Below are 6,002 nucleotides of genomic sequence, written 5' to 3'. Positions count from 1 at the left end.
AATTTTTTTTTTTTTTTTTTCTTTTGAGCCACACCACGCAGCTTGTGGGATCCTAGTTCCCCAACCAGGGGTTGAACCCAGGTACTCAGCAGTGAAAGCACGGAGTCCTAACCACTGGGCCGCCAGAAAATTCCCGATTTGTAGAATTTTTAATTCTGCCTATCATGTATTTCAGTATCCAGTATTTCAAGTATTTAAGTATTTGAGTAGAAACGACCTCTGGGCAAGGAACCAAGGAGTCGAGACCCTCCTGAGCACAGGGCAGAGTGCTTGTCACAGTGAATCCACCACTCAGCCCCCGCCACTGAGGGAAGCGCTGGGCCAGAAGAATGGAAGTGCTTTTATGACCTCTTGGTATTTGTCATATAGGGAATGTTACAAAGATTTTTTAAAAAAGATAACCATGGCGCCTTAAACAAAAGTACTGACCTTAAAAAATGGATATTTGATAATCACATGAACTAGGAGAACTAAAAACAAGTTTTACTTATGCCAGATGAAGATCAGTATTTTCCCTTAAATGAATTAAGAAATAACTCCTCAGAACATATATGAACCATTTCTTTCTTACAGAGGACTTGGAGGACCTGAAAGCCCAGGTTCATGTTTATTCTGAGTAGCGCCTTGAAAGGGACATTTCAGAACATGCTTTGAAAGTAGGAGATTATATTCTCTCCCTGGTGGGAAAGCGGCTGGGGGGGTGGGGGAGGGGGAAGACAGAGACACAGGTTTAGGAAGAGGCAGGCCATGAGTGGATACTATTGGATAATTAAGTAGAAAAGGCCGGAAGGGTTTAACATTGGAAGTTATTTGAAAAATTTATAATTTAACCAAATAATCAAATTTGGCCAAATTGTCAGATAATTATTTAGCCAAATAATCAAATCAGATGAATCAAGCTTCCTTCCAGATCAAAGTTTCTGTAGGAGAGCCATGAAATCAGTTTGGCAACCTTTAACCGAGACCCCAGACAGCAAGGCAGTTGTTTCATAATTGTGAGTGCTCGCTGGCAGCTCTCTTCGAAGCCGTTTTGCGGTGTTGGCACTCTCAGTGGTGCAAAGTGGGCAGGGCCAGGCATGCCAGGCCTGTGAAGCGTGCTTCAAATTGTTTCAGCCTCTGCTACCACCCTGTGTGCATAAGCTGGAGCAAGCCGGGTGGGCAGGTTAACTTCTATGAGCTTGTTTCCTGTCTGTTAAAAATAGGGCAGTGATATCTGACCTCAGGGCTATGAGAATCACATGAGGAACATGTGAAAACACCTTGGAAAATGTGAAAATAAGCAGTGTGACTTGTGGTGAGATCACTCCCCAAGTTTTCTGAACCTGATCATAAAGATTCTGAGGGTCATAGAGGCAAAAGCCACCATGCTGTGCCGTCCGTTCTAACCGCCAGGCCTTCAGAGCCTGCCCTCCACTGGGCAGCAGCCTGAACGGGGGGGTGCGTGCTGAGTTTGGCTCAGAGGAGTGTGACCTGCTGAGGAATCATGATACCCACAGAGAACCTTTTATACCAATTACACAGCCCCTCCTCGGGCCCCCAGGCTGCCCAGCTCTCACAAGCTGCACAAAAGCAGCAGGGACAGTCCCTTCTTTGTTGTGTCAGAGGGGTGAGTTTGAAATGTCCCAAGAACTGTGCTAACCTCTTTCATGCTTTCCTAATTCTGGACTCACTGGAAACAGCGACCGAAAGGCTCTCCCAGGAATTATGTATATGGTGACACCAGGACAGGATTCAGAAAGCAGTGGCAGTGTTAGGTGGCTTCCTATCCTTGTGACACCCACCATTTTTCATTCTGATTATGACCATTGGGTTATGTAAAAAGAAAAAAAATTGAGAGTTGGGTTCTCGCTCTCTCTTCCAGTGGAGACAAGTGTTTCTCCATGACATCTAGGGAGGCCCACTTGGCTGCCATTCCCAAGAGCAGGGGACAGCATTCTAGACCTGGGGCAGGAGTGTAGCAAGAGATTCCAGAGATTGAAGTGGTCGGCCTCAGTAAGTGATGGCACGGCATGGTGGCTTTTGCCTCTGTGACCCTCAGAATCTTTATGATCAGGTTCAGAAAACTTGGGGAGTGATCTGACCATAAGTCACACTGCTTATTTTCACATTTTCCAAGGTGTTTTCACATGTTCCTCATGTGATTCTTATAGGCCTGAGGTCATATCACTGCCCTATTATTTTTTTTTTTTTTAAATGCTTCCTTTATTACATAAAGCCAGCACTGCTACTTCTAAATCCCACTGTTTGTGCACCTGTGTCGTTCAGTGTTACACCTGTGATGTGAAAGGCAGTCACTTCCAGGTGTCCTCAGCGTGGCTTCCCGCGGCTGTCGACCGTCACACCCGCTCCCCGCTTCAGACAGTCGGCAAACTACTCTAGGAAATTAAGAAGCTTGCCCAGGCCCCAGAGTAAACATAATGTTCTTCCAAACCTTATTGTACCAGAAGCAACACAGTTCTGAAGGAGACACAATTAAAGACATCCCGGTATCCCAGTCTGTCAATACACCACCTCACCATTTTCATCAACAAAGTGGATTACACTGGAGCCCTAATTTGCATTATAATTCGTTGTTACAAGACAGTGCACATTCTCCAGATTTCCAAGATGCAAGATCACTCTCAGAACAGCCTCCCGACTAGACCAGCGAGCAGCCGCAGGTGCAGGAGCTGCTTCCTGTGTGCCAACTACGTGCATAAAGTAGTGCTGTGCAAGATCAGTGCTGGTTCTAAGCAGTCTCCACCACATGTCTGGTAGAATCTTACATAGTTAGTAAGTACATTAGTGCTGTTACATGTTGTGAGGAGAATTATTTTCCATTATTCAGTTTAGCTCAACAGAGAAAAAAGAATTTGGGCCAAAATTATAACCAGATTATGACCAATTCTCTAAGCAAAAGAAACAAAGTAACTGCTGAGGTTAATGAAGATGCAGTAATTCTCTTCATGTGGCCTTGGACTGTTTTGTGAACTGCACTATTAAAAATCATGAGCTTAACAAAAATCTTTACAAGTCAACTAATCAAGACAGGCATTTGGCCAGTAAGAATTTAATTTCACACCAATACAACTTTAGAGTTTAGATTTATTTAGGGCCATTTGCACATGTTCATGGAATAGTTTACCCTAGCACATGACAAGACAGCTCCCCTCAGCGAGTCCCTGGCCTAAACGTATCAGCTTTACTTACATAGCAAAAGGATAACATTAAACACGGAAGCTTTCAGTTTGTGGCACCGAGTGATGGTCTACACAGGACATCCTTCAAAAGCTACAATTAAGGATCCACCTAGCTTTTCAGCAATACAAGCCCGATTGAGGTCTTCTGGCCCATTTGCTTGACATTCATGTTTTATGCCTTGAAATTTCTTTTTGATCGCATCCTTGGAGCTTGCATAGATCATTTTACTTTTCAGAGGTGCTAGTTCTGGAGCCCACAAAAAAAACATCAACTCCTCTTTCCTGGATTCCTTTGTTTCGAAGCTTGCATCATACAAAGCATAGCGACAATCTTTTTCAGGAAGCATTACCACAAAATGCTTGAAAGGATCAGTTATGGTTACACCGATATCTCCAACCAAGATCTCTTTGCCTTCTTCTACAATGATGCACTTTTTGTCTGCACTGAGACAAAAAATGACAGCTTTCTTTCTTTTCTTGATTTCTTCTGGTGTGGAGCACTTCCGAACTTTCATGTCATAAAAAATGCGACATACTTCATCAGCAACTTGCACTCCTGAGGCCATCTTCGCTGCGGCGGTCGCAGAGCGCGGAGAGGGAGCCGGCGAGCACCAAGTCTGCGGAGCGTCCTCCTCACAGCAGCCCCGCTAGCCTCCACTGCCCTATTTTTAACAGACAGGAAACAAGCTCAGAGAAGTTAATGACTGCTACAAGGTCACATTCAGAGCTGGAACCCAGGCCAGTGATTTCCACAGCATTCCTTATCTTATGCATTACTAGAGTGTTAACAGTTTACTGGGGCCGAGAGAATCCACCCTGAACTGTGACCACAAGTGTTAACATGTATTAATACAGTAGATGAAATTTTACTTCCTACGATGGAAGTCCTGTTTTGCAAAAAAATACAAGTGGTTTCATTTTTTTTTTAAATTTATTTATTTATCTATTTATTTTCGGCTGCGTTGGGTCTTCGTTGCTGCGCGCGGGCTTTCTCTAGTTGCGTAGAGCGGGGCTACTCTTCGTTGCAGTGCACGGGCTTCTCATTGTGGTGGCTTCTCTTGTTGCGGAGCACCGGCTCTAGGCATGCAGGCTTCAGTAGTTGTGGCACGAGGGCTCAGTAGTTGTGGCTCGCGGGCTCTAGAGCGCAGGCTCAGTAGTTGTGGTGCACGGGCTTAGTTGCTCTGCGGCATGTGGGATCTTCCCCGACCAAGGCTTGAACCCGTGTTCCCTGCACTGGCAGGCGGATTCTTAACCACTGCGCCACCAGGGAAGCCCCAGTGGTTTCATTTTTAACGGTTAACTGAACTCTGGAAAAAGTACTAGTTTTAGTACTAGTTAACAGAGGACTGTTCAGTACTTTGCTTATCACAGTTTCCAACTCTGAACATATTTCTGTATATGTTTATTGTCTTCCTTTTTTTTTTTTTTTTTTTTTTTAAACTTTATAGCTACTTTATTTATTATTTTTGGCTGTGTTGGGTCTTCGGTTCGTGCGAGGGCTTTCTCCAGTTGCGGCAAGCGGGGGCCACTCTTCATCGCGGTGCGCGGGCCTCTCACCATCGCGGCGCCTCCCGTTGCGCGGCACAGGCTCCAGACGCGCAGGCTCAGTAGTTGTGGCTCACGGGCCCAGCCGCTCCGCGGCATGTGGGATCCTCCCAGACCAGGGCCCGAACCCGCGTCCCCTGCATTAGCAGGCAGACTCCCAACCACTGCGCCACCAGGGAAGCCCTGTCTTCCTTTTAAATTGTTTTTATGGAGCTTATCTAGGCAGAATGTATTTCTAAGGATTTCTAGAATATGAAAATAGTAGGAATAAAGGCACGGCAGTATCTGCTTTCTGAGAGTACCATGTATTTTCCAATTAGAACTGACAGTCTCTATAAAGATTTTTTTTTTTCTTTTTGCCGAACAGCAGCTGGGATCTTAGTTTCCCCGACCAGGTATCGAACCCGCGCCCCCTGCAGTGGAAGCTCAGAGTCTTAACCACTGGACCACCAGGGAATTCCCAGAACTGACAGTCTCTATACTTTCCTTTTCCCTTCCTTCCCTTTCTCCCTCTCTTCCTTCTGTCGACTCATCAAGCATATTATTGAACATCTGCTATGTCTCAGCCAGAAACTGAGAGTATAAATTTAATAAGAAATTTAAAAGTTTAATGTAGAACTGAAGAAAAGGATATTTCACAGGCAGCTGTGAGAATAAGGGAAAAGAAGCAGATTCTGTCAAGTGCTAGTTGGGAGGAGAGCGAAGTGTGGTTCCAAGAGGGCTTTTAAAAAGTAGTAGGGGTGGGTTTCGCTGGTGGTGCAGTGGTTGAGAATCCGCCTGCCAATGCAGGGGACACGGGTTCGAGCCCTGGTCCGGGAAGATCCCACATGCCGCGGAGCATCTAAGCCCATGCGCCACAACTAGTGAGCCTGTGCTCTAGAACCCGCGAGCCACAACTACTGAAGCCTGTGCATCTAGAGCCTGTGCTCCACAACAAGAGAAGCCACCGCAATGAGAAGCCCACTCACCACAACTAGAGAAAGCCCGTGCACAGCAACGAAGACCCAACACAGCCAAAAATAAAAAAAAGTAAATAAGTTAAAAAGAAAAGTAGTAGGGCTGATATCACATGAACTATAATTAAAAATTATTTGGCTTATATAAGTAATAACCACCAGACTTATACCCAATGAATGGAAAGTGAGTTTGGAAGTTTTGAATATTGCCAGGGAAAATTAATAGTTGGACAAATTAATATAATTTGTTCTATTCTGGGGGTTTAATAAAAGAATTTGACAAATTGGGCAAGAATTGCTAAAATAAAGTGTTAATTTGATA

General features: G+C 44.9%; 1 pseudogene across 1 annotated transcript; it reads right to left on the bottom strand.

Annotated features, from left to right (window-relative positions):
• Nucleotides 1–2,174: 2,174 nt before the first annotated feature.
• Nucleotides 2,175–3,861, bottom strand: LOC309646267 (destrin pseudogene; annotated as a pseudogene). Its single transcript has one exon. The product of its transcript is annotated as a destrin pseudogene (transcript).
• Nucleotides 3,862–6,002: the final 2,141 nt, after the last annotated feature.

Source organism: Balaenoptera physalus, assembly GCF_965194825.1.
Source record: "Balaenoptera physalus genome assembly, chromosome: 16".
Lineage (NCBI taxonomy): Eukaryota > Metazoa > Chordata > Mammalia > Artiodactyla > Balaenopteridae > Balaenoptera > Balaenoptera physalus.
This window is presented reverse-complemented; position numbering and strand designations above follow the sequence as displayed.